Source organism: Pongo pygmaeus, chromosome 16, assembly GCF_028885625.2.
Source record: "Pongo pygmaeus isolate AG05252 chromosome 16, NHGRI_mPonPyg2-v2.0_pri, whole genome shotgun sequence".
In the NCBI taxonomy this organism is placed as follows: Eukaryota; Metazoa; Chordata; class Mammalia; order Primates; family Hominidae; genus Pongo; species Pongo pygmaeus.
Genome location: NC_072389.2, coordinates 37,148,423 through 37,164,110, shown reverse-complemented (window position 1 = coordinate 37,164,110; position 15,688 = coordinate 37,148,423). Strand labels below are relative to the sequence as shown.

At 38.0% G+C, this 15,688-nt stretch overlaps 1 long non-coding RNA gene and 1 other non-coding gene across 2 annotated transcripts in view; both read right to left on the bottom strand.

Moving 5' to 3' along the window:
- LOC129014243 (uncharacterized) overlaps positions 1 to 15,688 on the bottom strand; it is a 60,955-nt gene that overhangs the window by 40,530 nt on the left and 4,737 nt on the right. Inside the window, exons 2-3 of the long non-coding RNA XR_010123930.1 lie at positions 13,831 to 13,937; positions 10,269 to 10,332 (exon numbers count right to left, since the gene is read on the bottom strand). This is a non-coding gene — a long non-coding RNA (uncharacterized LOC129014243). The remainder of the gene's footprint in view (positions 1 to 10,268; positions 10,333 to 13,830; positions 13,938 to 15,688) is intronic.
- LOC129014786 (U8 small nucleolar RNA) lies at positions 11,931 to 12,062 on the bottom strand. The gene has a single exon (XR_008494321.1). It is a non-coding gene; the product is annotated as a U8 small nucleolar RNA (small nucleolar RNA).

Here is a 15,688-nt window from a genome sequence, read left to right as displayed (position 1 = left end):
AATAAATAAATAAATAAGTAAATAAAGCACTTCTATATACCTTATACCTCATATTAAAAAGTGAAAACTTTGGCCGGGTACAGTGGCTCACACCTGTAATCCCCAGCACTTTAGGAGGACAAGATGGAATGATCACTAAGGCCAGGAGTTCAAGACCAGCCTGGCCAACAAAGTGAGACTCTGTCTCTACAAAAAAAAAAAAAAAAAAAAAAAAAAATTGTAATTTAGCCAGGCATGATGGCATGTACCTGTAGTCCCATTCCAGCCTGGGGCACACAGTGAGACCCTATTTTTTTTAGAGTAAGTCTCTAAAAATAATAACAATAAAATAAATAAATGAAACAAAAGAAAAAATAAAAGGGAAAGGGAAAGAAAGAAAGCGTCCGTAAATCACAATCATGTAAGTAACACAGATCCAAACTTATGAGACATTCTTTGTCTTTAATGGTTGCAGACTAAACACTCAACACTCACTTTTCTGAACCCTCTAGAGTCTCTAAAATACAAGCTCTTTTTATTAAAGGAAAATTGGAAACAAAAAGGAGGGCTAAAAGTGGACTAGAAAGTTTGAGAAAATCTCAGATGCCAGACATGCAAAAATAAAATTAAGACTGACAGAGAATCAACAAAGGAATCCCCTGTCTAAGAACCACAGGTAGACAGACGTTCCCAAGGAAGCCTCAGGGACTTGGAATAAACTAAGACAAAAAGAAAGAATGAGCCACAAGACAATCATCAGATTAAACAACTGCACAAGGAAAAATTGTGTCCTTGTACAAGGAACAGTTGAGCCAATCAGACCGTGTCTCTTTTCCATCTCCCTTCCCTGGTACATGGAATAAACCCTGCAGCCCTGGCCTCCTGGGTAAATGCGGAAAATTGTTCCTACAGTGAGCAATCCACCTTGCTCACTGGATGGATGGATGCAGGAAGCAGCGACTGTGGTCCTCCACATACTGAAGCGGGGAAGGGGTTAAATGAGGAAAGCCAGCTCCACTGCAAAGAAAAACCCACCCTGGCAATTGCAGAGGCCTCCAGCCTGCCTATCTGATCTTCAGCCAGCTGGAACCCCAAATTAAACTCTACCAGTCAACAGGCCTCACCTACCCACATACCAGCCCTTTCTTTACAGGAGAGGCTATTGGAGAAAGAGACTTAGGCAAGAATAAAGGAAACTCGTATTGCCAACTTCTATACCAATCAATTTCATCATTTATTCATAATATAAACGAAGAACCAGAGATCACCAGGCATTTGAGAAATAAACAGCATTAAAAAGCAGGACCATGATGAAAAAGAAGTGACCTACAAGGTCAAGAGAGAAGAATACAATGTTTATAATCCAAATTTTGTTCCCTTTTTATCAAAGTCCAGGTTCCAGGCTTATATTATATAATCCTAACGTTTAGCCTTAAACATTAATAACAATATTTAATTCTAAATTCTGCTCCAAAAAGAGAATTTTTATAATCCTAATATTTATCCTCAAATTCAAAAGTACACACCAAATATAGGCAGCTAGGAAAAAGGACCAATCAGAGAAAAAGAACATGAACAAAAACTTTCAAATATGATTGCTCAAATTAAAAAATTAACTGGAAATCCTAAATAATAAAATGAGTGGGGATAAATACCAAGCTTGAGAGCTCAAAGATAAAGTCAAGGAAGGGCAATAAAAGAAGAAAGTTTGCATGGATACAAACAGGGAACAATCGACACTGGGGCCTATTTAGGGTGGACGGTGGGAGGAAGGAGAGCATCAGAAAAAATAACGATTGCTCCTTACTAAGCTTAGTGCCTGGGTGACCAAATAATCCGTACAACAAACCCCCATAACATGAGTTTACCTATATAACAAACCTGCATATGTACCCCTGAACCTAAAATAAAAGTTTAACAAAGAGAGTTTGGCAGTTCTTCAAACAGCTGAACACAGAGTTACCATTTTATCCAGCAATCTCACTACTGCAGGAGAAATAAAATTGTATATGTTCACACAAAACCTTGTGGACAAATGTTCAGAGCGCCATTATTCCTAACAGCCAAATGTGGAAACAACCCCAAATGTCCATCAAGACCACATAAGCAAAATGTGGAACAGCCATACAAAGATTATGCAGGTAGAAAAAGAATGAAGTACTCACACATTCCACAATATGGAGGAACCTTGAAAACATTATGCTAAGTGACAGAAGCTAGACACAAAAGGCCACATACTGTATGATTCCATTTATATGAAATATGAAGAATAGGCAAATCAGCCAACAGGAAGCAGATTAGTTGTTGCCAGGGGTTGGAGAAGAATGGGTACTGGGTTTCACTGGGTGAGAAAACTGTTCTGAATTTAGATAGTGGCAATGGTTGAACAACTTTCAGTATACTGACACCTACTGAACTGCACACATTAAAATGGTGAATTTTATGGTATGTGAATTATATCTCAATAAACAAGAGAAAGTGAGAAAGCAAAAGAAAATTTGAAAAAAGAGTCAAGAGACACAAACCCGCACACCCATCCTGTAGGGGTTTCAGGAACAGAAAAAGGATGAAATAAGAGAGGAAGAAATCTAAGAAGTAATATAAAAGCTAAAGGAGGAGTGAAGAGGATAGGCATTGTGGCTTACACCTATAATCTCAGCACTTTGGGAGGCCAAGGCAAGTGGATCACTTGAGGTCAGGGGTTCGAGACCAGCCTGGCCAACATGGTGAAAACCAATCTCTACTGAAAACACAAAAATTAACTGGGCATGGTGGCACACACCTGTAATCCCAGCTACTCAGGAGGCTGAGGCAGGAGAATCACTTGAACCTGGGAGGTGGAGGTTGCAGTGAGCCAAGATTACCTCACTGCACTCCAGCCTGGGTGACAGAGCAATACTCTATCTCAATATAAATGGAAAGAAAAGAAGGGAAGGAAGGGATGGGAGAGGGGAAGGAAGGCATGGGAGAAGGGAAGGAAGGGGAAGAAGGGGAGAGAGGAAGGGAGAGAGGGAGGGAGGGAGGGAGGGAGGGAGGCAGGAAGGCAGGCAGGCAGAAGCAAATTAGTAAAAAGAGATGGCAGGAAGGCAGGCTGAAGCAAATTAGTAAAAGAGATTCCTAGAGACAATCTAGTAAAATCTACAGGCCTGGAATAAAAAGAAATGCTAACTCAAACAAGACACACAAAAGCGGGGGAAAAAAAGGTAAGGTTGACCCCCAAGTCCTACAGAGCTACAGTTAGTACAGGGAAGAGAGCTCAAACACCAAAGCATGGCAAAGAGGTAAGCCACTGAGAGGTCTTCTTCAAAAGAAAGCAAAACAAAAAATCTACCAGCCGGGCATGGTGGCTCAGGCCTATAATCCCAGCACTTTGGGAGGCCGAAGCGGGTGGATCACCTGAGGTCAGGAGTTCAAGACCATCTGGTCAACACGGTGAAACCCCGTCTCTACAAAAATACAAAAATTGCCAGGCATGATGGCAGGTGCCTGTAATCCCAGCTACTCGGCAGGCAGACACAGAAGAATCGCTTGAACCTAGGAAGCAGAGATTGCCGTGAGCTGAGATTGCGCCACTGCACTCCAGCCTTGGCGACAGAGCGAGACTCCGTCTCAAACAACAAAAAAACCCTATCCAATGATAAAATATAATCAACGAAGAGGAGAACTACAGCAAAGAAACAGGAAAACTGTGTTTTTATTAAAAAATTAATGATGGATGAGCATTTACTTTACCTTATTCAAGTATAAAACTCTTATTTAAAAAATAGAAAAATTCTTCCTAAATTCATATCTCAAAAAGGCACTTGCCACAGTAAAAAGCAACCAGTGTAATGAGAGAATATATTTGCAATCACTTATCTGACACGGGGTTAATATCTAGAATATATAAAAAATACCTACAACTCAACAACATAAAACTCAATATAAAAATTGGCAAATGATTTGATTAGACCTTTCTCCAAATAGCCAACAATCAAACAAAAAGATGTTCAACATCACTAGTCACAAAATACAAATCAAAACCATGAGATACTACTTCACACCCATAGGGATAGCTGTCAGCAAAAAACAAAAACAGAAAACACTAATGTTCATAGCAGCATTGTTCACAATAGCCAAAAGATATAAACAAGCCAGTGCCCAACAACAGATGAAAAAATAAACAAACTGTGGTATATACATACAAAGGGATATGATTCAGCCTTAAAAAGGAATGAAATGCTGACACGTTAGTTGCAACATGGATGAAACTTGCAAATGAAAGCAGCCCAATTGTCCTATAGAACTGATGCTTACGGTCTTTTAAAATAAACATAGAAATTGAGCCTCCCAGTCTTAAAACTTGAGAAAGTTACATTTGTCTTATCTGAATTCCTTTGTTGGGAAACCAACCATCAGGCCTCCCAGATAGTTATCAAGGAACTGAAACTTACCAGATCACCACATCTGGACCATAAGACACCAGACCACCTCACTCATCACAATTGCCTAACCAACTACCTGCTTCCTGTCGACCAACTTCTCTTCCCCACCCTTCCCTAACTCCTGTTTTCCCATACATGGTTACATTTCTTCCCTGCTAAATAAACCTCTGGTTTTAGTCAGTTGAGGTGACAAATTTGAGATTGATCTCCCATCTCCTTAGCTGCAGCACCCAGTTGAAGCCTTCTTCCCTAGCAACACTCATCGTCTCCGTGATTGGCTTTCTGTGCTGTGAGCAACAGGACCTAGACCAAACTCCTTGATGTTTTGGTAGCAATATGAGGTACTCACCATAAGCAAATTCACCAAGATAGAATAAGTAGAGTACAGGTCACCAGGACTGGGGAAGGGAAAGGGAAAGTTACCGTTTAATGGGTAAAGAGCTTCTGTTTAAGATGGTGAAAAAGTTCTGGAAATGAATAGTGGTGATGGTTATACAACAATGGGAATGAACTAAATGCCACTGTACACATAAAAATGGCTAAAATGGAACATTTTAAATTATGCATAATTTACAATTAACACATTTTAAAAATTACAGTATTACACTATTACTATATATGAATTATACCTCACAAAGTTGATTGGCAAGGAGAGAAGGATATACAATTTGATAAATACTCAATGTTGGAAGTTCTAACAAAAGGCATTTTAAACACATTGACTGGGATTATATATTGACACAATTTATTTGAGCACTTCAGCAATTTTTCAGAAGTCACAATGATATTTACTGCCTTCTACCCATTTGTTCTAATTTGTTCTAATTCTATGAATCTTCCCTAAAGGGAAAAAGAAAAAGCGGGCACAAAGATTTAATCTCAAAAATGTTCATCACAATGTTGTTTCCAACATTATAATACTATCCAAAATTAGTAAGCAAAATGATCAGATATTCACAACATATAAAAAGTTTACCTTAATTATTATGTATTTTATTTTTAAATGTTAATAACATTAAAAATACATAATATATGTGTTATGGGGGAAAACAAACATAAAATTATATCATGTGATTCTAATTTTTATAGGAAAAACAAAACTAAGAAATAAATATACCTACTTCAATAATAATTATCTCCCAGACTAAGTTAAGGACCCTTTATCATATGCTATGAAGGTAATATAACCTGAGATCAGAGAAAACCTCACTAGAAGTGGCTTTGAATGAAGGAGAATAAAAGAAGATTCCTACCAGAGAAATTGTCTACCTCAGTATCATTTTATTCAAATTAAAACAGTTTTACAATCAAACTTCATTAAAAGCAGAGGAAAAATAGTATGTGTGAATTTTGGTATCCAAGGGGATACTAGAACCAGTCTCCGGGCTGATACAGAGGGATAACTGTACTTGGAAATGATTTGGGATATCTGTTTGAAAATGTTAGCAGGGGGCACCCCATTCAAAGATATAACACGTTTTAAATAAAAGTGTTTAAATAAATATTTCATTGATTCATTTTTAATGAGCATACCATAAGCCTTCTCAAAGTATTAAATGCTCAAAGTATTAAATCCTACTTTCTATTACCAGATTTTACTTTGGGAGAGTAACATTACAAGATGTATAATAAGAATTACCCTTATTATTAAGCATTTTCTAAACTCCTATTGTTTCACCCATATTTTACCAGCATAGAAGAATAATTATTATACTACTGCCACAATTCACAAAATCCTTTCACCTCCGATTTTTCATGTGCTTGTCCTAACAATCATGAGATAAGCAAGCTTCATGATAATAACTGCAACTTCTACAACCCCAACCCCACTGTAAATGAAATACCCACTAAGAATCAGGCACTATATAAAGTACCTCATATATTTACCACATTCAAAGTGGAATAATTACCAAAAATCTATGAAGTGGTTATCTCATCCCCATCCCAATTTTATAGATGAGGAAACTGCGGCTCAGCAATTAAAGTAATTGGCCCAGAAAGCAGATCTTTGATCCACACCCAGGTCTGTCTGAATCCTAAACCTATGCCATTTCCTTGTTCCACCCACCCTCCCCAGGAAACAGAGAATGAGAAAAAGATAATCATTTGGCCGAGTCTTATAGGCAACTGGAACCCAGAGCCTTCTAACACTTGATCTATGGTGTTTTCTACCTGGTATGTCACTTCTACAAAAATCAAGGACACTTCCTTCCATCGGGAGTTTATAAATCATAATCTCATTAGATTATAAATAACATCATAGGGAAGCTATGTGCTACATGAGGGACAGATAAGCATGGCCAAGGGAAATTTTGAGGAAGTATAACTAAATTAATACACAGGGATCAGGGTTGAAGTATTTTAAAACCAATACTCAAAACAGTTATCAGCCTGGTGCAGTGGCTCACACCTGTAATCCTAACACTTTGGGAGTCAGAGATCAGAGAATCACTTGAGCCCAGGAGTTCAAAACCAACTTGGGCAACATAGTGAGAGACCTTGACTCTATGAAAATAAAAAAACAAGAACACTTAAAGTTTCCAGGAGTAGCTTAGATAATCCCAGCATTGTATATTAGGAGAAGGGCTATTTTTAAATATTCTAGAGTTTATCATTGGAATGCCCATAAAAATTGCCTATGAGTAGAGTCATCATTATGTCAGAAAAATTTATGATAATTATTTAGGACTCTGCTTTTGATAAGTATGTATGCTGTAACTACTTAATAAAGTCACGAAAAAAATTTTAAAATATAAATGTTACTTACATATCGCAGTTTAGAGCTATCTGCGAATGCTGGATTACCAATTGGAACTAGAGTAAAAAATGTAAGTGTAAAAAAAGAAAAAATTAAAATATTTAAGTCACGAAACACAGAAAGTGACAGCAAAGTTAACAGCTCAGATCTTCATAAAAAGGAAATTTATACTGTACACCAAAAGTGATATTTACTAAATTACAAAGGCACTTGTATATGAATAAGATTAAAATAAAAACGAAGAACAGTACTTTTAGTTTCTCCTACCACTTTATATTCTCTAAATGACTGCCCTTACCTGATAGACACACACCAACTATAGAAAAAAGTAAACTTAATAATATCCTGGAAGCAAATGAACTTAAATTCTTTCAAGCCAATTCCCAAATGAGGGCCAACTACAGAAAACACCTCTGAACCACCATAATTCCTTTCTGAGGATGACCCCAAACACTCTGCCAACCGATGCTAAACATGAGCCAAAAGAAACAAAAAACAAAAAAAAACTCTGACAAATTCCCATGAGCTTACCAATGGACCAAGATAGTCCAAAAAGTAATATTCCCAGAGGATAGGAAAAAAATTTCTTAGAGGATTGATGTCTTCCTTCAAGGTCACAGCAGAAACCTTGCAGGTTACCAGATGACCCAGTAAAGGAACCAACACCCACAACCCATTCCACATGGGCAGTTCATTCCAGTCACTGATGAGAAGGGAAAAGGTCTTATGATATCACGTGTTTTTTTTTTTTTTTTCTTTTGAGATGGAGCTTCGCTCTTTTTGCCCAGGCTGGAGTGCAATGGCGCGATCTCAGCTCACTGCAACCTCTGGCTCCCAGGTTCAAGTGTTTCTCCTGCCTCAGCCTCCCCAGTAGCTGGGATTAGAGGAGTGCACCACCATGCCAGGCTAATTTTGTATTTTTCATAGAGACGGGGTTTCACCATGTTGGCCAGGCTGGTTTCAAACTGCTGACCTCAGGTGATCCACCAACCTCAGCCTCCCAAAGTGCTGGGATTACAGGCATGAGCCACTGCACCTGGCCCAATTTCATATATATATATATATATATATATATATATATATATATATTTTTTTTTTTTTAAGACGGAGTCTCGCTGTTGCCCAGGCTGGAGTGCAGTGGCACAATCTTGGCTCACTGCAGGCTCAGCCCCCCAACCGGGGTTCACGCCATTTTCCTGCCTCAGCCTACATATTTTTTTAAAATCTTACAAGTTAACATAAAATGGAAATCTGAGTATTACAAGCAACAACAACAACAACAACAGAAAGTTCAAAATCACCATCTACTCTCATCTACTGTAAGACCTAAGGATTAAGCAGAGGATAATTTCCATAAACCTAAAATCATGATAAATCAGTTTTTTCATGGTAGTTAAATCAAATTGCTATTTTAGCACTTGTTTGAGCCTCTAAAAAACATAAATTTAAATGCATAAGTCACATCACAGAGGCCTGCCAGTGGGGAATGGAGTAGCCTGGTGGCCACCTCCTGGTGACCAGCCACCACGCACAAACAGCAAAGGAGATTAAGCTTGGCTCAGGAGGTCCTCGAGCTCTTCGCAATGGAGTCGATCTGTGAGCACACTTCTTGCAAAAAAGTCATTCCAATCTTGGTCTTTCAGAAATTATAACTTATCCAGTGCCAAGGAAAGAAAATAACAGAAGTATGAATGATGAGAAAGACAACTACTGGAAACACTACATGAGAAATAAACACAGAATTATGACAGCTAAGATGAGGACAAAGAAAACACGACACTGTCAAAACCAAAAATACTCCAAAGATGACACTACTTCTATTTGTCCTTCTATATTTCCCATCTCTTTATCTATCCATGGAAACTTTTTAACCACTTCAATGGAAAACTATGCTTTCAAACCAAGCAGATGTCTAAAGCAGAATTGTCACACAACCTAGACTATAACAAAATGTAAAGTTGAATACAACTGGAGTAAAAGACAAAAGAGCCTTTGTATAAATAAATCAAGCCTCAAATATTGCAAAAAGCACAAATCCCACCGTTATTAAAAAGATCCAATAAAATTACTGTAAAAAATGACGAGGAAAACATGATAGCTAAAATCACCTGAAATGCCTACCTCCAAATCCGTATACAAAAAAAGGGCAAAATCTAGGAAATGTGATACCCCCTAAAATTAACATATTTTTGGCTGATCTCAATCTTTAGACAAAAGATATTATAAATATAATTTCCCAAATAACTCAAAGAAGAAAAAGGAAATAGTATTTCCCGGTAATAATTCTCTAGGTTTGCATAAATAGACCTACTTGGCACTGAAAGCACTATTATTAATATTTGGCTTCACTTTGGTCTTTAAACGTCCTTCTCCACAGGTTTTTCTGGTTGTTTTTATCGGTAATTAAGTTGACTGATATAAACCCTTAGCTGGTTTATTGAAACCTAAATATATTTTAAATTTACTTCAAATCATAGATTCTACTCTAGCCACAATGAATAATTTTCCCCAAATTGAGTTCAACAGCTTAAAATATAATTTGTTAAACAAACAAACAAAAAAAAAAGTTTAAGGTATGTAAAAATTTCTGACTTTCACCCTAAATAAGATTTTCATTAGCTCAACAGAAATGTAATAATTATCCCTTAAGTATCTCCACTACCACACCATCTCCACAGTCATGAAACACCTAGTCCCATTCTCAAATGTTCTGGTCCCACCAATAGAATCCCAATCCTTCCTTGTTGTCCCCAACCCTGTGCACCTACACCTGCCATAAATGGTGGAAATTCAACCAGCTCTATGAAGGGAAGGGAGGAGACCCTCCCCCAACCCACTCTACAGGAAAACTTGCCCAGATCTATAGGAACCTCCCCACACACAAGAGGACAGGACAGCCCAGACTCAGCTGAGAAATGTCAACAGCTGGCACATATGAATTACAGATTATTTACAATTCACATTAACACTGCTCCAAGAATATAACCAACTGTCAAGACAAAAAAAATTTAGTTATTCACATACAAATATTCCATTTCTGAATAAATTTCACATTTGTATCTGTATACAAAGAGTCTACATGTTCGATAACTCCTTTATGATCTTACCTGAAAATGCTGGTAGATGCAATATTTTTGGATCAAATTTAACTGATGGTGGTTTTTTCGTTACCTGTGGTTAAAAAAAAAAAAACTTTTGAGACAATTTTTAAGATGGATATCTGTCTCCTTATATGTCCCTTATATCAGATAATAAATCAATGAGGACAAAAAAAGAATGTGTAAAATTTGTTACCAAAAAGAATAAGAACGATGCCTTTTCAGATTAAAACATATATATATAGATAATAATTTATTTTCTAAAATAATTTCAATTGATATCTGTAACAAAATACAGACTCAAAGAAAAAATTCACCCCTATCTTGGCTTACTCTTTAGATAATTTACCTCTAATTAGAAATTCAGTCATTCAACAAATATCTATTGGGTACCTGCCAAGGTAAGGCTCTATGTCAAGGGTTAAGGGGGATACAAAAATATAAAACACACAATCCTATTTTCAGAGAGCTGACATTCTGGTTGGGAAGACGAGACAAACATTTGATAAACAACAAAATATTTCACAATTGAAAAGAGGTAGGACAAAACTACAGACAAAACCCTGGACAGAAAGAATTTTTTTGTAAATAGTAGTTTAGAGAATACAGCAAGCACTTTACTTGATATAGTTGAGACCGGGTTTGCAGAAGAGGTAGGGGGTGGGTTGAGGTCTTGAAGAATGGTTAGAACTTTATGGTTATATCAGAGAAGACACCATTCAAGGAAGCCATAATAGCATGAATTGGAAAGTGCACAATTTATTTGAGAAATGTGAAGAAACCATGTAGTTGGATCCATGAGCTTAGGATGGCCAGATACTGCATCTTGAGACTTTTAATTAAAAATTCAACCATTATTTCTATACCTAACTCCTGCAAAATTTCTATATGTAGTATTTTTAAAACCTTTACCAATTAAGTAACCAGCATTACCGTATTTACGGTAGTATTCTTACTAAAATGCATATTCTCATTCTAATCTCATAATCCAAATTCATAATCTCATTCTAATCATGAGAAACCCTTAGATAAGCCTAAATTAAGGGACATTCTTCAAAACACTGAACCAGTTACTCTTCAAAGTGTCAAGGACTTGAGTCATACGTTTTATAACCTGTATTACAAAAACATACAAAGGCCAGGTGCGGTGGCTCACACCTGTAATCCCAGCACTTTGGGAGGCATAGGCAGGTGAATCATGAGGTCAGGAATTCAAGACCAGCATGGCCAACATGGTAAAATCCCATCTCTACTAAAACCACAAAACTTAGACATGCGCAGTGGCAGGCTCCTGTAATCCTAGCTACTCAGGAGGCTGAGGCAGGAGAATAGCTTGAACCCAGTCGGCAGAGGATGCAGGGAGCTGAGATCACACCACTACACTCCAGCCTGGGTGACAGAGTGAGACTTCATCTCAAAAAAAAAAAAAAAAAAAAAAGACAAACTGTCAAGGTCATGAAAGGCAAGAAAAGTCTGAGAAATTCTGACAAAACCATGAAAGACTAGGACAGACTATAAGAGACTAAGGAGGCATAACAACTAACTGTAATGTGGGATCCTGGACAACAACAACAAAAAAGGACATTAGAGGCAACTGGTAGAATTCAAATAAATTTGGTAGTTTAGTTAACAGCACTATACTCATGTTTATTTTTCCTTTTTCAGAAAGAATTCAAAAGGAGCAATCAGGGTATTGCATGACATCATTACACAGAGATATGAATCAAGTATCATGCAACTCCAACTACCACATTCTACTGCCCTCCAAAACGAGGAACAGGTAAGGATTATCCTGCCTGACTAGCACTATACCAATGCTAATTCCCAGGTGTTCTTAACTATACTATAGACCTATAAGATGTGAACATTAAGAGCAGCTGGGCAAAAGGTATACAGGAACTCTCAACTATTTTTTAACTTTCTCTCTAAGACTAAAAGTAGTTTAAAATTAAAAGTTAAACACAAAAATGTCCACTGACTAAGGCTTCCCATAAACTATCAAATATGGTTATAAGAGGAAAAAAAGAAACAAAGAATATTGTCTAAAGCAAGCTTGTGCAACCCACAGCCCATGGGCTTCATGCGGCCCAAGACGGCTTTGAATGTGGCCCAACACAAATTCCTAAACTTTCTTAAAACATTGTAAGATGTTTTTTGCAATTTTTTTTGTTTGTTTTTTAGTTCATCAGCTATTGTTAGTGTATTTTATGTGTGACCCAAGACAATTCTTCTTCCAGTGCCGCCCAGGAAAGCCAAAAGACTGGACACCCCTGGGAAAGATATCACAAATTGTTCTAGAAAACCCACTTTGAAAATGCACCAATGCACATCAAACTTAGCATAATAAAGTTACTCTGCCAGACATATGAACTCACAAAAAGAATTAGCTCCATTATGAAAAATAGCTAAATAATCTATATAAAATGCTGTCTATCTAGAAAATAAACATGAATCCAAGAACGCTTTGGTCTAAACCACAGTAATGTTCCCAATGAGATATGAAAAGACAGTCATGAATTAATACAGAAACAGAGATTTAAAAAAGAAAAAGAAGGCTGGGCGTGGTGGCTTACACCTGTGATCCCAGCACTTTGGGAGGCGGAGGCGGGTAGATCACGAGGTCAGGAGATCAAGACCATCCTGGCTAACATGGTGAAACCCTGTCTCTACTAAAAATACAAAAAATTAGCTGGGTGTGGTGGCGGGCACCTGTAGTCCCAGCTACTCTGGAGGCTGAGGCAGGAGAATGGCGTGAACCCAGGAGGCGGAGCTTGCAGTGAGCCAAAATCAAACCACTGCATTCCAGCCTGGGTGACAGAGGGAGACTCCATCTCAAAAAAAAAAAAAAAAGTAACAGAAGCAGGAAAATTAAAATAGAGCGTAAGTAGTGGAATGTATGTTGTGGAGTTGGAAGTCAAGACAAAACACAGGGACTTAGAAATGCATCTGTTTTTTAAAGTAAATACTCATTTTCCCCTAGCAATAAAGTAATATATTCCAAAAGGCAAGAAGCAAAAAAACTCACAGTGGTTTAGAAGTACATTGTGAACCATGACTCCTCCAGCTCCCATAGTGTCTCCTCACCGTCTCCCATGCAGTCTTAACAACCTGTGAGAGGGCAGGGCTTCCGTGTGATCTGCCTGCCCAGCCCAGCCTGGTGAGCATTGCCCTCTGAGTGCTTCTGCCTTCAAAATACATCAGAGACTAGAATACTTAGAGTGATTCACATTAGTGCAGATGGAGAAACGATGGGACTGAGAGCTAAGGTCTGAGGTCAAGAGGCTGGCAACCCCTCTGTGGCATGTGGAAGAAAGCAGTAGTGAGAGGCAGAGCTGACTCATTCAAAACAGAGGGGAGAAAACTTAGAACTCCAGTGAAGTGGAAGTGAAGGCAGAGGAAAGGGTTGCAGACAGAGTGGGAGCTGGAAATGCAGACATGCAGCACAAATGAAACAGAAGCAGACAAGAGAAAAGGAAAGATTAGACAGTAAATAATATTCTGAATGAAAATCTCATGCAGATTTCAGATCTCAGTAAAGTCTACAACTCAGTTGTTAGAGTGCTTTCTGCACCTTTGGATTGTCGTTAATGGGGGTGACAACAAGATCTGAGTCCATGTAGATAAGCTCTCTCTCATCTGGGATTCCAGGTCCTGCTGACTCAGGTGTCCACTTGTAATCTGAAATGAGAACAAAAGAACAAAAATTAGACTTTGTTTCTGTGACTAATATAGAGCTTTAAAACACTGAACTAATAAGATGCTGAGGAAGACACCACTGTAAAATGTCACCTATATCAATGTACTTCAACTGCTATTCAAGACACTTGCAGTCTCACTTAATTTTCACAAAAATCCTAAACTGTACATACCATCATTTCCATTTTACAGATAAAAATATAAAACTCTGAGAAAGTAACTGAATTGCTCATGTTACCATTAAGCCTGGCCAGGACTAGAAAAAAGATCTTTACAATTCAATGTTCTAAACTGTGATGAGGTAAACTGGTTTTTCGATTATCAGCATGGGTTTTTTTTGTTTTGTTTTGTTTTTTAGGGATGGAGTCTCACTCTGTCACATAGGCTGGAGAGCAGTGGTGCAACCCTGGCTCACTGCAACCTCTGCCTCCCAGGTTCAAATGATTCTCCTGCCTCAGCCTCCTAAGCAGTGGAATGATGGGTGCACGCCACCATGCCCAGCTAATTTTTTTTTTTTTTGAGACAGAGTCTTGCTCTGTCACCAGGCTAGAGTGCAGTGGCACGATCTCAGCTCACCAGAACCACTGTCTCCTGGGTTCAAGTCATTCTCCTGGCTCTGCCTCTCGAGTAGCTGGGACGAGGTTTCACCACGTTGGCCAGGCTGGTCTCGAACTCCTGGCCTCAGGTGATCTGCCTGCCTCGGCCTCCCAAAGTGCTGGGATTATAGGTGTGAGCCACTGCACCCGACCCATGGCTTTATTTTTCATTCATAGAATGCTAATCAATTTATTTCTGCTTTACAGAATATTCAATGTGAAGTTGAAACTGTAACAGAGAAAAATTTTCAGACTTAAATACAGAACGGTTACCTAAGTGTTAAACCTCAATTATTTATTAAGCCTCATTAGAGTTGATACATAATAAAATGAATCACAATTCACCATCAGTTATTCCTTTGAGATGGTACTTTGTGCTCTATTTAAACATAATTTGTATTCCTAGTGCTATGCCCCAGTATTTCCCATCAGAAAAAAAAAAAAAAGAGGATTTATGCTTAAGAACCTTAAAAGATAAAGGAACAGAGTTAGCTAAGAAAATTCCTGGAAACCCAATGTGCCCCTTGCAACTCAGATGAAAGATATAAGAAAACACACAAAGAGGCTGGGCATGGTGGCTCAAGCCTGCAATCCCAGCACTTTGGGAGGCTGAGGTGGGCGGATCACAACATCAGGGGTTCAAGACCAGCCTGACTAACATGAGGAAACACCATCTCTACTAAAAATACAAAAATTAGCTGGGTGTGGTGGCATGCGCCTGTAATCCCAGCTATTCAGGAGGCTGAGACAGGAGAATCACTTGAACCCAGGAGGCAGAGGTTGCAGTGAGTTGAGATTCTGCCACTGCACCAATTAAAAAAAAATATGCAAAAATTAATTTCCTATAGGTAAATTGAATGTAGGCACAAATGCCAAGTTATAAGAAATATCCCACTCACAACAGCAAAAATATATATAACAAAATGTTGAGGAATAAACTAAATGATCAATAATTGCAATGAGATCATGATCATTCAATGAAAATAATCATTATAAAATTATACTCTCTTGTTTCAAAGTGAACACATTATGTATAAAACCAGAAGTAGTGATATCAAAATGTATGAGATGTATGAGGTTACAGTGAACTATGATCATGCCACTGCACTCCAGCCTGAGCAACAGGCTCTTAAAAAA